Source organism: Mus caroli, chromosome 10, assembly GCF_900094665.2.
Source record: "Mus caroli chromosome 10, CAROLI_EIJ_v1.1, whole genome shotgun sequence".
Taxonomy (NCBI): domain Eukaryota; kingdom Metazoa; phylum Chordata; class Mammalia; order Rodentia; family Muridae; genus Mus; species Mus caroli.
The window spans coordinates 115,892,568-115,907,503 of NC_034579.1; the positions used below are offsets into that span (position 1 = coordinate 115,892,568).

Consider the following 14,936-nt stretch of genomic DNA (forward strand, 5'->3'; position numbering starts at 1 on the left):
TTTCTTTCTTTCTTTCTTTCTTTCTTTCTTTCTTTCTTTCTTTCTTTCTTTCTTCCTTTCTTTCTGTGGCACTATATTTTCTTCTATGACCATCTTGAGAGATTTATGATTATATTCAGTTCCTGGTAAAGGATAAAACCCTTCTGAATTTCTCATAGTGATGTGTTTTGGCTTAAAAGATTAAAGGTAGTCGTTACTTCAGAAGAATCCAGGGCTCGCAGTGGATGTGATGTTGAGTGGAGAGAGAGAGAGAGAGAGAGAGAGAGAGAGAGAGAGAGAGAGAGAGAGGGTTGGAACTTCCATGTGGCATTCATAAAACTTGATATGCATCTATTGGCAGTGTGAGCCTGGATGGAATAGTGCAGTGTGGTGGGTGGGCCGAACAAAGGCAGTAAAGGTATAGGAGACAGACAGGATGGAGAGAGATTGGAAAGTAGAAGACCTATGTGAATATTTCAGACGCCATAACTTTATGTGAACGCTTGCTTCTGAGGCTACTGGAAACCCAAAACTAACTTAACACGAGTTGTCACAGTATGCCCATGTATGCTAGAATAATGTCTGGCTATTCCACAGAAATGGTTTGAAAAGACTATTTTTTATTTTCTCTCCCCATCCCTTAGTTTGTGAGAAAATTATTCACCTGACAGTGTAAGACATTTCATGTTCTTCCTTGCTGTCTCTCAGAGCACGCTTGGGAATGAATTTCACTTAAGGACTTTTACCAGTGTAGACTATTTCTAATCTAGATTTCCTACCTCATCAAATTATTAAATGGATGCTTTAAAAAGAGAACCCCAAATGCCTGTTTAATGAGACCACTGAAATGCATGTGCTTAGCAATCGCTAAAAGAACCACAGTATTTTTGGCTATGTCTGCTATGTAATGCTGTATCCAGTTGCGTTTTTAAGTTACTGATTTTACTGCAGTTCAAACTTTGCTCCGTGTCGTATCCAGTGCCTCACTAGAAGTCGATGTTTAATATATTTTTTGGTTAAACGATTTCAAAGTTAAACCTCTTGAGAAGTCACTGGATGATGGGGCGAGCACAGAGAAACCAAAGCTCCTCTGATATAATGAATGTTTGGCAATGCATCTACTTTGGGCGTGTCATTCCTTACTTACCTGTGAGGTAGAGAGTGATGCCACTTCATTTTAAAGTGGTATTCAAAATAATTAATATAACAGTGATTGTAAAACAAACCTAGCCACAGTGGAAATTCCAAAGTAGAAGGTGATGGGGAATAGAAAATAGGAACATGGAGCAATGATCACACTTGTCTGCCTGTGTGTGCTCCTCCTCCTCTCTCTGCTGCAGCCAATCAAAGAGACTCATCAGTAGGACTTGGCGGAGGAGTTGGGAGTATTCAGGGTTAGACAAACCACCTTCATGCTGTCCCTCTTTTAAAATAATTGTTAATGTACTTTTAAAAAACATTTTTAAAGGTTTTTTTTGAAGATTTATTTTAAACGTTATTAAAAAAAAAGCTGCAAATAAAAAATACACCAAAATTAACCAGACCCAAAATCTATATATAGCACTGTGAATGCCTATACAGTTATTTTTATTTACCTATTTTTATTTTATGTGCTTGTGCATGCGTGTATGTAAACACATCTCAAAAATATCTGGTGCCTGAAGAAGCAGAAGTGGACATCTGAGCTCTTGGGACTATAGGTGCATGTGGTTGAGAGCCAGCATGCAGGTCCAAAGGTGGAGAGTGGTTTTTCTCTCTCCAGCTCCTGGTTTTAGTTTTGAAAGTGTGTGTGTGTGTGTGTGTGTGTGTGTGTGTGTATTATTTGTGTATGTGTGTGCATTTGTATGTGTGTGTATGTGTGTTTGTGTATGTGTGTATGTATTTACTTGTGTATGTGTGTGTGCATTTGTGTGTGTATTGGTTTGTGTATGTGTGTGTGTGTTTGTGTGTGTATGTTTGTGTGTATGTGTGTATATTTGTGTGTGTGTATTTGTGTGTGTTTGTGTGTGTGTATTTACTTGTGTATGTGTGTGTGCATTTGTGTGTGTGTGTTTGTGTGTATATTTGTGTGTGTGTATTTACTTGTGTATGTGTGTGTGCATTTGTGTGTGCATTTGTGTGTATGTGTGTGTGTGTGTGTATGAATGTAATCTGCCCAGAAGAAGGGATTAGATCTCCTGAACCTGGAGTTACCGTTGGCTGTGCAATGTGAAGCTTGGATGGTGTTGAGACCCGAACTCTAGTCCCTGGCAAGAGCAGTACATGTTTATAATTCAAATCATCTTGAATCGTTTTTGAAGTCCCTTCTTACAGTATTTTATAAAATGAGCAACCTTAAGTACTACTGTGCAAGATTTGTTTTTGTTTAGAAAAACACATAAATAATTGGAATTTTACCTAATTTATAAAGATTTGAAATCATTTTGTGAGACTCATTCAACAGCCACACCCTGTAGTGAAGCTAAGTGCTTAAAGAATAGATGATTCATTCAGTCACCGTCTAAGAGCATACGCAAAAGAAGCCGTGCCTCTCACTCAACACAATATACTCAAGACAGAGCAAAGATGTAAACGTCAAAAGGAAAAATTTAAACACTTAATGGAAAACATAGTAAATGGATTACATAGATAGACTTAGGAAAACACTTCTTGTATAGGGAACCAAATACATTGATTATAAAATATGTGCATTTCACCCTGTTAACATTAAGAACTCTGGTTCATCTAGAAAGCTTTCTAAGAAAATGAAAAGTTCTGTCACATCTACAAAATTGTCAAAGGGCTGATTGTCAGCAACACAAGAATCACACACAGTGAGTCTGGAAAATGAATGACTTCATCGGTAGACATGTCATCGAGGAAGAAACTGAGGTGGTCAGCCAGGAAACAGGAAGGCACAGTGTGACGAGTCATGTTTATCAGTCACCACGGAAAAGTGGACGCAGATGATATTACTGCACTGTAGTCTTATTTTAGGGAAAACTAGAATCTAGTGCTATCCACTATTGAGAGGATAGAGGTCCACCGTAGGCTTGTTTCTGGTCAAAATGCAAATTGGTCTCCTCATTTGAGACGTTTTTAAACATTTTGGAAAAAATGGCTGCTCTTATATCATATGACTCAGCATATATGTCTGCTTCTAGGTAACTCATAATTCTCACATGTGTGCAACAGAAAGCCATGTAAGAGCGAGGGAAGTGTATGGGAGGGGTTGAGGGAGGGGGAGGGGAAGGGGAAAACGATGTAAGTATAACTTCAAGATATGAAACCATTTTAAAAATGGATATATAACTACATTAAAATGGATCATACCTTACCAGTAATGAGAGTCTGTTATGCACAAGGCTTGTGTTGTATACTTCAGGTACCCAGAGGGAAATGTTCTCCCAAACCGGGAAGGAAATTTAGTATTTGACTATATGCTAATAGTTGGTATGGCAGGCTGTATTCTGCTTCCGTCTTTTTATTCTCTACTGATGCATTTTTAGATTAGGCTACATGAAAAACATTTTAGGGCCAGCGAAATGGCTTAATGGGTAAAGATCCCTGCTGCTTGAACTTGCAGCCTGAGTTCCGTTCCCAGGAAGGTGTCTCACATTGCTCTCTTGACCTCCACATGCAAACATGGGCATGTGTGAGTGAATACACATATGTCACATGCTGAAAAAAAAACCCCAGAAAAACTCATGTTAGATCTTATGTCTTTTTCATATGAAATGGAAGGGTAGGCATGATTAATTTTGTTACCTCACAAAATGATTTCACATATTTTCTAAAGGAAAAGCCAGTTTTTAGAATATAAAAAAATTGAAAGCCCATAAAGATACTTGAGGCATTTGAAGTGTTGAACATTTACAATATCAGGCTACAGACACATCCTCGAAATCTGTTGAGTTTTGAGCTCAGTACTCTGGATCAGTAGTAGAATTTCAGATGTAAATATTGAATATTTACATATTCCTAAAATACTTCCTAAAATGTACTGTGTTTGGTGTTTTGGAACAAAATTGGAAGCAGTTTGTTCCAGAACAGCAAAAGTAAACCTACCCGAATTCCTGCAAATGGAATACAATATAAATATAGTCGTAGATTAAAAACCCCAACCAAACAGAGGAACTAGCCAGCAAGAAGGGTCTGATGTCGGCTTACAAAGTGGATGCTCACAGTCAGCTATTGGATGGATCACAGGGCCCCCAATGAAGGAGCGAGAGAAAGTATCCAAGGAGCTAAAGAGATCTGCAACCCTGTAGGTGCAACAACATTATGAACTAACCAGTACCCTGGAGCTCTTGACTCTAGCTGCATATGTATCAAAAGATGGCCTAGTCGGCCATCACTGGAAAGAGAGGCCCATTGTACATGAAAACTTTATATGCCCCAGTAGAGGGGAACGCCAGGGCCAAAATGTGGGAGTGGGTGGGTAGGGGAGTCGGGAGGAGGGTATGGGGGACTTTTGGGATAGCATTGGATATGTAATTGAGGAAAATACGTAATAAAAAAAAGTTAAAAAAAATGAATAGACAACCACTAGGATTTGAATACACTAGTTTGCAATGGAACCTGTGTGTTTTGGTTTGTTAAGGCTGCCAGGATAAAACCCTGCCAGTTGGGTGACCGTAGATGGCAGAGAAAGATTTTCTCGTAACTCAGGAGGTGAGAAGCCCAAGATGAAGGTGCTAGCCGACGAGCATCCTTTATGTTTCCTCTTCCTCCAAGAGCAGCAGTCGTATGTATTAGAGCTTCTGACAGTTCACTGTCTCCAGCTTACCTGTCTCCAAAGGCTTTGGGATGTGTGGACCTAAGAGGAGCACAGCTGGGTACCTTGGGGCATCTTGTCCTGTGACCGGTTCTAGGCTGGAGGCTTGCCTGCTGCTCCAGATGAAGCCTACAGTGTGTGCCCCACAGATGCATATGAGATAAGGAAGGACCCACAAGTTACAGGAAAATAGTATCATGCTACCATCCTCAAATCTCTGTTGTTTCAATCTGTCTGTCATTTACTCAATGAAATCATCACCTCTTGTGCCAGCGGCCCAGGACAGGAAAGGCTGCTGATGTCTGATATTTTACTGACACCAGAGTAGCAGTGAGGTCTAGTGGACCCTCCTGTGCTTTTCCTCATGATTGATTGAAATCTAAAATTATTGCACGAAAGGGTGACGGTGATGGACAGTAGGTGTGAGGGGGCAGGATGATGTTTTTCTTTTTCCTTTTAAAAATTTTTATTTTTTTTGAAAATTTCATATATACACACACATGTATACAGCCTGTATTTCTTTTTTTAAAGGTTTATTTATTTATTATATAAATATGAGTACATTGTAGCTGTCTTCAGACACACCAGAAGAGGGCATAAGATCCCATTACAGATGGTTGTGAGCCACCATGTGGTTGCTGGGCATTGAACTCAGGACCTCTGGAAGAGCAGTCAGTGCTCTTAACCGCTGAGCCATCTCTCCAGCCCTGCAACATGTATTTCTTACATATATATAACACATACATATAACCCTTGCTATCCCAACTCCCCTCAGATTTCCCTATCATATCGGCCTTCCAATTTTATGTCCTCCTATTATAATTATTTATTAATTTTTAAACCACTGACTCTTTCAATATATTCAGATATCATCTCCATCACACCAGTGCAAAACCATAAATATATATAAATATTTGGTGGTATTTTGTGTACTTGGATTTACGGTCTGAAGATGTGGACTTGGCACTGTATACTCATTCAAGTCTGTTTAGATACAGTGGCCTCTACCAACGAGAACTGAGAAAGATGGAGTTGTGAGAGGGCTTGACCCAAGGCTAAAGACTGGTGAACTGTAAAATTCTTACCATAGCTTTTGTGATATGCTGTGATAAATAGAAAAAAAATGTCAAACCCGTGTGGAATATTGGCTTTATGCTGAAGGGTCAGGGGATCTGGCATAGAAACTTGGAATCTGGGGACAAGGAGAGGCTCACATAGGCTGTACATAGAAGGCACTGCTCTGTGCTTTCAGTTTGATAACGTTGTAGCCAAGATTACTGTACTTGCTTCTCGTGTGAATTTGGAATTAAGATTTAAAAAAACTACATTATAGATAAGCCCTTACTTAAAGGAAGCCAGTTTTGAGAAAATACTTTAAAGGATAGCCATTATATATTTTTTTAGAAGTTAGCTTCAGTCTAAATGACAAAAATCATGTTTTAATTAATTTATAACGGGTTCAAAGACATTTTAATCACATGAAGCCTATGAGTTAATATGTTGCCCATTTGGGATAAATGACAAGTTAATAACAAAATAACAGTTTTGGGAGAAATTGCTGGGCACTCTTAATATGAGGGTTTGAATGAAAGTACCCTTAATATATAAGCTCATATGTTTGAAAACCAGGACTCCAGTTGGTGGGGCCATTTGGGAAGGGTTAGGGGATTTGGCCTTGTTGGAGGGGGCATATCATTAAGGGGTAGGTTTTGAGAATTCAAAAGACTTGGGCTATTCATAGCACCTCACTCTGCCTGTGGTCATGGGATATGAGCTCTTACCTGTTACTCCAGTACCATGTCAGCCTGTCTGCTGCCGTGGTCTATGCTAGAGACCTTCTGAAATTGTAAACGCCCCCCCCCCCCATTAAATTATTTCTATTATAAATTTTCTTGGCTATGGTGGTTTATCACAGCAATAGAAAAAGAACTAAGGCTATGTAATGAATCTCAAAAAGACAACCTATGCAATCCTGACGCAGCTTCTTCCTGTTCATGTGACTGAGAGTGTCAAGTGACGGTCAATACCACAGGCTTTAGGTCCAATAGACCCTCACTCATGGTAGATATCTGAAGTTGTAGCTTACACATTGCTTTTCTGAAAAGTGGAAATATCACAACTTCAGTGGCTGGAAAGATGGTTCAGGGGTTAAGAGCATTTGTTCTCATAGAGGATGTGAGTTCAGTTCCCAGGATCCACATGGATTCTCACACTGTCTGTGCCTCTAGTGACAGGGAGTCTGATGACCTCTTCTGATCTCCAGACACATGAATGGTGTAAATACATACATTATATGTAAGCAAAACACCCAGATGCAAAATATAATAAATATACCTAAAATGAAAAAAAAAAAAAAACCAACAACAAAAAACCAAAACTACAGCTCCACAGCCTGGTTGTGGATTTTAATCTAATCACACAGTTGGGCCTAACAATAGAACTAATTATTATTGCTGAAAGTTTTACTAATTGGAGGTTTTTAATAGCTTGACCCATGTTCTATAATGTTTTGCTTAGTTGATTTAACAAATTATTTTCAATTGTTTAGGCAGCCATTATGCATGTTTGAACTCTTAAACAATTTAATTTTCTCATACACATTAGAAATAATGTACACCTGAAAAATGCCTTCACGTGGAAGTGAACTGCCAAGCCTGGTAAACAAGCAAACAATAAAAAGACAGTGAATGTGAGTGAGGTTTTCTCTTGTTTCTGTATAGATATTTTGCGTTCATATGTCTGAATGTATTCCAGATACATGGTTGGTGCCCATAGAGGCCAGACCGATACATAGGATCCCTGGATGAGAAGTTACAGCTTGTGAGCCGCCACACGGGTCTTCAGAATTGAACCAGATCTTTTAGAAGGTCAGCAAGTGCTCTTAACTCCTGAGTAACCCCAAATTACTGTTTTTGGAGCCGGGAAGGGGAGCCCAGGGCCTCATGCACCTAGCAACGTTGTTACTGAAATATTTCTTGGACTAAGAATAAAACCTTTAAAATAATCTTTCACAGCTTCCAGAGCAGATTAGCAGATAGAGACTACAATTCTAATGCTCTCCAGCAAGTACTGATAATGACGTTAAAGTGCAGTCGTTTGTATTCATTTAGTGTTATTTTATTTACCTAGAAACATTTTAACCAAAGTGAAACACAAAGCTTTGGTCGGTGAGTGTCGGAGGCTGTTGCTGTCAATAAGCAGCTGGGAACTATCAACTCAGGAGGCTGCGATGTCTGTGCTCGCCCTGAGGAAGTGACTCTGCTCCATGCTTCCTAGTGCAGTTTACTTTAACGCTAGTCTTCCTTAAGAAAGTCACCTCAGGTGTATCTCCCAGGTCTGGGGGCTGTACAATTGACTACTCAAGGTCAGTGGTTCTTAACCTGTGGGGTCAGGACTCCCTCGGAGATCAGCAGCTCCTTTACAGTGGCACATATTCAGGTATTTATATTATGGATCATAACAATAACAAAAGCACAGTTATGAAGTGGCAATGAGGATAATTTTGTGGTTGGGTGTCACTACAGCACAAGGAACGGCATTGAAGTGTTGTGGCATTAGGAAGGCTGAGGACCTCTGGTCCAGGCACTGTGTCGAGCTGTGACTTTTGTGGTGCTCTCCATGTGGTATAAAACGAAGGGTCTTTTATGAGGTGTATTAGTTAGACTTATCTGTGGGTTTAAGGATGAGACGTACAAATGTAGTAAGGAATTCCGCTCGTTTAGCACAGTGACTGTGCTAGACTCGTCTCTGAAGTCCCCAGTAGCCCTGGCAAGCTGGGTAGATGTCCAGCACCAGGGTTTCACGCCTGTCTAGTAGACCTTAAATCAATTAGACAGCTGTTGGTTTCCGCCTGTACGTGAGTGCCACCATTGCACGTTTGTGATGATGCTGGTATTGTCATGGGTCTCAGGTACTGTAGCTTGTTGTTCATGTTAATGCTTTTCTCCCTTGGCAGCTTGAATAGCATTTTCTGATAACTTGGAAGTTAGAATGAAGAAAAGAGGATTTCAGGTTAAATCCAGTACCAGGACAAAGTCTTGTGTTTCAAGGATTCAGTGTCTTCACCAATGGGGGCTCATCTTTAACCTCTTAGAGGCAGCCAAGGGCCACAGTGGTACCCTATGTTGCTTTGAGAGTAACATGGACTATCCTGACCAACCATTTAAAAGAATATTTCTCATTTGGTACTGCCTTTTTTGTTAGTCTGTGGTAGTTGTGAGGAGACCAACTAATATAACTTCACACACACACACACACACACTCACACTCACACACACACGCACACACACATGCACAAATATGCACAGACATGTATATGAAAAGCATTGTGAGACTAAGAGGTATAACTTACACACACACAATTATATGTATTGTGTATAGTTTCAGGTAAATATAACGGCTCCTATATCTGCAGTTCAGAGAACATTGAGGAATAGGGGTAGAAAAGTTGTTCAGAGTTAGAATACCAGGAAGTCCCTCCTTGGAATGACTGTACAAAGAAGACAGGAACACTGGCAATATCAATAGACATGCTAACATGGACGGAGAAAAATCTTACAGGGCTTCATCCCTAGGCGAAGAACTTAAGTAAAGACTGTTGAGAAAGGAAGATTAACTTCTCCCTGGGATGAGCCCTCAATTGGTTATCTAGGACAATGGGGTCTTCCCTGAGGCCCACACAAACAGCAGAAGTGGACTCGGCAGGTTATATTTATATAACAGAGCATATTTATATAACAGAGCATAATTATCCATACATTTATAGGTAACAATAACAATCAAAGTAAAAGAGGCTATTGATTTAAGATTGGTGGGCTGCCATGGAAGGAGTTGAAGGAATGCAATATACTAATATATGTTAGTTATATATGTACATATACATACATTTATATATCCTACATAGTATATATAAATATATACAGTATAGTATATACTATGTATATTTACTACATACTATACATAATATGCAGTATATGTACACAAACATTTCTATATACATTTATGTGTATGTATGTATAATATATATAAATATACGTATATACACATGTGTATATGTATCTATGTACACATGAATATGTATATATGCATACATTTATAGATACACACACACACACACACACACACACAAAAGTTAAGCTGGGGCTGTGGAGAGATGACTGAGTATTTGAAAGCACTTGCTCTTCTTGTCAAGGTTTTTCAGCACTTATGTGACAGCCCATAAACGTCTGTCAGTCCAGTTCCATTGAATCTTGCACCTTTTTCTGCCTTCAGGGGACACCAGGCACTCATGTGGTACACAACTCTATATCTTACCCCCCAAATAATACATAATACATACATACATACATTCATACAATCATACATACATACACTTATACAAAGAAATAAAATCCAATGGTTTGAAGTCAGGGACCCTTGTCGTTGAATTAGGGAAAGGCTGGAAGAGGCTGAGAAGGAGGGCGGCCCCAAAGGAGGACCAGCAGTCTCAACTAACCTGGACCCCTGAGATCTCTCAGACACTGAGCCACCAACCAGGCAGCATATACCAGCTGATGTGAGGCCTTCAACACATATATGGCAGAGGACTTCTGGGGCTGGCCTCAGTGAGAGGAAATGCACCTAACCCTCTAGAGACCTGAGGCCCTGGGAGTGGGGAGGCCTGGCAGGGTGGGGTGGGGGAGTGGGGACATCCTCTTGGAGATCAGGGAAGAAGTATGGGATGAGGAACTGTGGGAAGGCCAGTTGGGAGGGGGATAAAGACAGGGCTGTAAAAAATGAAAAGTAATAAAGAAAGAAAGATAAATAAAAAATATTTAAAAAATAAATTTGGGCTGGTGAGATGGCTCAGTGGGTAAGAGCACCCGACTGCTCTTTCAAAGGTCCAGAGTTCAAATCCCAGCAACCACATGGTGGCTCACAACCATCTGTAACAAGATCTGACCTCCTCTTCTGGAGTGTCTGAAGACAGCTACAGTGTACTTACATATAATAAATAAATAAATCTTGAAAAAAAATTATCTTACCCTATTATATTAGAATTCTTAAAAAAATAAAAAAAACTAACGAAAACTTCAGGAGCCTAAACCAAAGGAAACAATTGCCTTAATAATCCTCCAGTACTCGCACTTTCCTTTTTTATTTTGACATGGGGTTTTGTCCCCCCCGCCCCGTCCCCACTTTCTCACAGCTTTATTAACTCTTCCTCTTGATTCTCTCTCTTTTATTATTTAAAATAAAATGTGTATTTTCCAGAGTTGAAAAGCAACCTGATTTGTTTTTACTCCTTAACTACTTTTACTCCCAGGCTCAGGCGAGGGTGGGTTTGAGCAGGATCCAAATATGAAAGCAAAAATTAAAGTCTGAGAAACGCTGAGAAGCAGGTTTCTCCTGTGGGCGTTTTGTCTTGACCTGAGTGGAAGGTCTGATGGGGAGGTGGGGAAGGAAGGGTTGGGTCCATGTGACCTCTGCTGAGGTCAAAGGGAAGTGGCGATCCTGCAGAAACAGGACACTACTACTGGGAGGAGAAACTCTCTCACACAAATCTCTCAGTTACTGCTGTGGCTCCTGGCAGGGGAGCTGTTCTCACTTTTTAAATTATTTTATTTGTTTACATTTCAAATGTTGTCCTTCTTCCCAGTTTCCCCTCCACAATCCCCCTATGCCTTCCCTCCTCCCCCTGCCTCTATGAGGGTGTTCCCCACTCGCCCACACACTCCCTGCCTCAGTGCCTTTACATTCAGTGCCCTACACTGGGTCATTGAGCCTTCACAGGACCAAGGGGCTCCCCTCTTATTGATGCCAGATAAGGCAATTATATGCTACATATGTGGCTGGAGCTGCGGCTCCCTCCATGGTTGGTGGTTTCGTCCCTGAGAGCTCTGGAGGGTCTGGTTGGTTGATATTGTTGCTCTTCCTATGGGGCTGCAAACCCCTTCAGCTCCTTCAGTCATTCCGTTCCTCTAGTTCTTCCATTTGGGACCCTGCGCGCCCAGTCAGCTCAGTTCGATGGTTGGCTGCAAGCATCCATATCACGTCTGTAATGGTCAGGCTCTGGCAGAGGTCTCTCTCAGGGAACAGCTAGGAGGCAGCTGCCATCACGGTGGGATCTTAGGGACAAGCGCTGAAGTAGCAAACCTCTGCGTTCATGTAAAGTGGAGTACACTGAATGGTGGTTTGGTATTGCTCTGTAGCTTCTCAGGAAGCTGACTGGGATGCCATCTTTAGAGGAAACTCAGATTTGATAGTGTAGAAATTTACATTAGGAATTCAAAACGTCCTTCTCTTTTGCCTTCATTCTCCCAGATGGGAGAAGCCAGAAAACTTTTGGGAAAATACCTGAATTAGGAGGCTCATGTATTTTCATACAATCATTATGCTTTTCTTTTTAATTAATTAATTTTTTTACACTCCATGCTTTATTTCCCCTGGCCACCCTCCCCCATACACCCTCTGACTGTTCCACATCCCATACCTCCTCCCAGCCCCTTGCTTCCACATGGATGCCCCTCCCTACCTGACCTCTGAACTCCCTGGGGCCTCCAGCCTCCAGTCTCTCGAGGATTAGGTGCATCATCTCTGAATGAACACAGACCTGGCAGTCCTCTTCTGTATGTGTGTTGGGGGCCTCATATCAGCTGGTGTATGCTGCATGTTTGGTGGTCCAGTGTTTGAGAGATCTCAGGGGTCCAGATTAATTGAGACTGCTGGTCCTCCTACAGAATCTCCCTTCTCCTCAGCTTCTTTCAGCCTTCCCTAATTCATCAACAGGGGTCAGCTGGAGTGCTCACAACAAGGGACCTAGCATGACCACACTCTGGAAGACCCAGCAAGCAGCTGAAAGAGTCCAGTGCAGATATTTGCACCCAACCAGTGGACATTCTACTTTTCTTTACATTTATCATACTGTGTAGCATGAACTAGGATTATGCCTACTGTTCTTTGAGTGTGAACAGACACCATCCTAAGTCGAGTCTGTGAGCCGCTAATGGCAGCATGCTCTGGGTGGCTCCCTTAGGTGTTGCCCTCTACAGGGCTGGCCAGAAAGCCTTACCCTCTGAGCATCTCTTCTGACTTCTGGTGGGTTTATTTGGCTATTGATTAGCATGACGCATCCCTCTCAATGCTAACACTAGATGGTGCTTCATCAGAGCACTTAGCAGGAAATCACGGTATGAAGGTAGAAGCGTCAGGAAAAGGCGCTCTACGATGGCCATGCACCGACAGCCAACCGTAGGATGGATCAGGATTTTGGTAAGTTGCCACACTTAACTCATCTCTGCTCTGCATTTTGTCGGGTGGAATGCATTATTTAGGTGAATGCAGAACTCCTCCTTGTACGCAACATAATACATTTTTAATGGCTAATGATTATATAGATAATCTCATGCGAGGGAGCAGCCGATTGTTTCCCTTTCACTATCATTATAAATTTACTTCCGAACAAATTAAAAATGAAATCATCATCCCTGTCGGATGGGCAGGAAAACAAAGGCTTATTAAGAATTTGCTTTTCCCCTGGCGAGCTATATTATCAATAATCATCTTAGTCCAAATGTATGTGGTTTGGCATGACATATTAATTTATTCTGATTTAATGGTGGAGAAACCATTACCATTTTATAGCTCTTTTTGCTGTTTTTTTTTTTTTTAAACCTCTGTCTTAGGGACTTGGCGGTAGTCACGTGTCCTCTGTAAAAAAGTTTGCATTATGGTAATCACAGTGACTGGAACGAAGTGCAAGCAATAAAAATTAAAATAGAGGCTGAGTTCTTCCTGTTACAAGGACAGGAACATTTCTTCTACCCCCTCCTTTTTTTAAAAAAAAAGTCTTTAGCTCAGAGAACTTGTAATTGTATTTTCTCCTGTCTTTGAAATGACTTTTTAAAATCCTTTTGGACCTTTTGTCAGCTTTAGGACTTAGGAATGTCTGGAGGCCATCCCTTTGAAATATAAGCCCCTAGGGAGAAAGCACCCTAGGCTCTCAGTGTCTCTGGAATCATAGGAGTCTAAACCCAGCTAGGATGCTCAAAGAGGGCAGGCTGTTCACATTCCAGAGCCTTCTGTCATGAAAATATGAGAACTCTGAGTCTGTTCTCAATAACACCAGTTAGCCCAGTAGGTCTCAACCTGAGTGCCAAGAGAACCCCTCTGGGGCAAACGACCGTTTCACAGGGCTCGCTTAAGATCACCAGAAAACAGAGGTTTAGATTATAATTCATAACAGTGGCAGAATTAGAGATCTGAAGTAGCCACAGAAATAATCTTATGGTTGGGGTTCACCGTAACACGAGGAGCTGTATTAAAGGGTCGCGGCATCAGGAAGGTTGAGGACCACCTAGCTAGGTAGTGTAGATGGACTCCCAGTCTCTAGGTACACAATTGGAATGAAATGTGTGAAATGGTGCTGGTGAATTTTCTTACTTGAGAAGTTATTATTGCTTATCTTGAAGCTGTATGAAATTATTAATATTTGTCTGACATATCAAACATAAGATAATGTTTAGTCTTTGTATCTGCTAGCAGGTTACTTTGATGTATTTATATTACAGGCAGGTTTCATGCTTACTCAATCATATAAGAAAAATCTTCGTCTTTTACTATCTCGATGGAGAGGGCGACTAGGTTGGAGATTTCCCTTTTGATTCTGTTTCCATAATGACTGATGTCCTTGTTATAAAAATAGCACTTTGACCAGTGTGTCTTCTCTTTGTGTTGTCTCTCTTCTTCTGTAGTCAGTTGTGCACTTCAGAGAGGTCCTCAGTGGCTGAAGTCACAAAGAATTAGATGTATTATGAAAAAACAACAACAAAACAAAACAAAACAGAACAAAACAACCAAATCAGCGAGGGAAAAAAACCCAAAACAACATCAACAACAACAACAACAACAACCAACTAAAAAGCCAAACCAGTATCTTCTCCCCAAATAATCTATTTTTAGGCTAATTTTAATCTCTGAGAGTAATCGCTATTCATTCTAAATACCACTTGCTTCCCATTATGTTGTAGGATCTCGCCAAATGTTCAGCGTGGCATTGCTAATGCAAAGGTGACTGTGGCCAGGAATGATTTATGCCTCTGGAGTTTCAGAGGTCTAAAAATAGGGCTCGATGTTACTTTAATGCGTGCCGTGCTACACAGGCACAATAGGGTTAGAGGAGATGGAGTTTCATCCTGAACTCTCGGTTTCCTTCCTTTGTCTC

The 14,936-nt window shown here is 40.9% G+C and overlaps 1 protein-coding gene across 4 annotated transcripts in view; it reads left to right on the forward strand.

Annotated features, from left to right (window-relative positions):
- Positions 1-14,936, forward strand: part of Tafa2 (TAFA chemokine like family member 2) — a 463,344-nt gene that overhangs the window by 73,630 nt on the left and 374,778 nt on the right. The gene's annotated exons all lie outside the window — the stretch shown is intronic.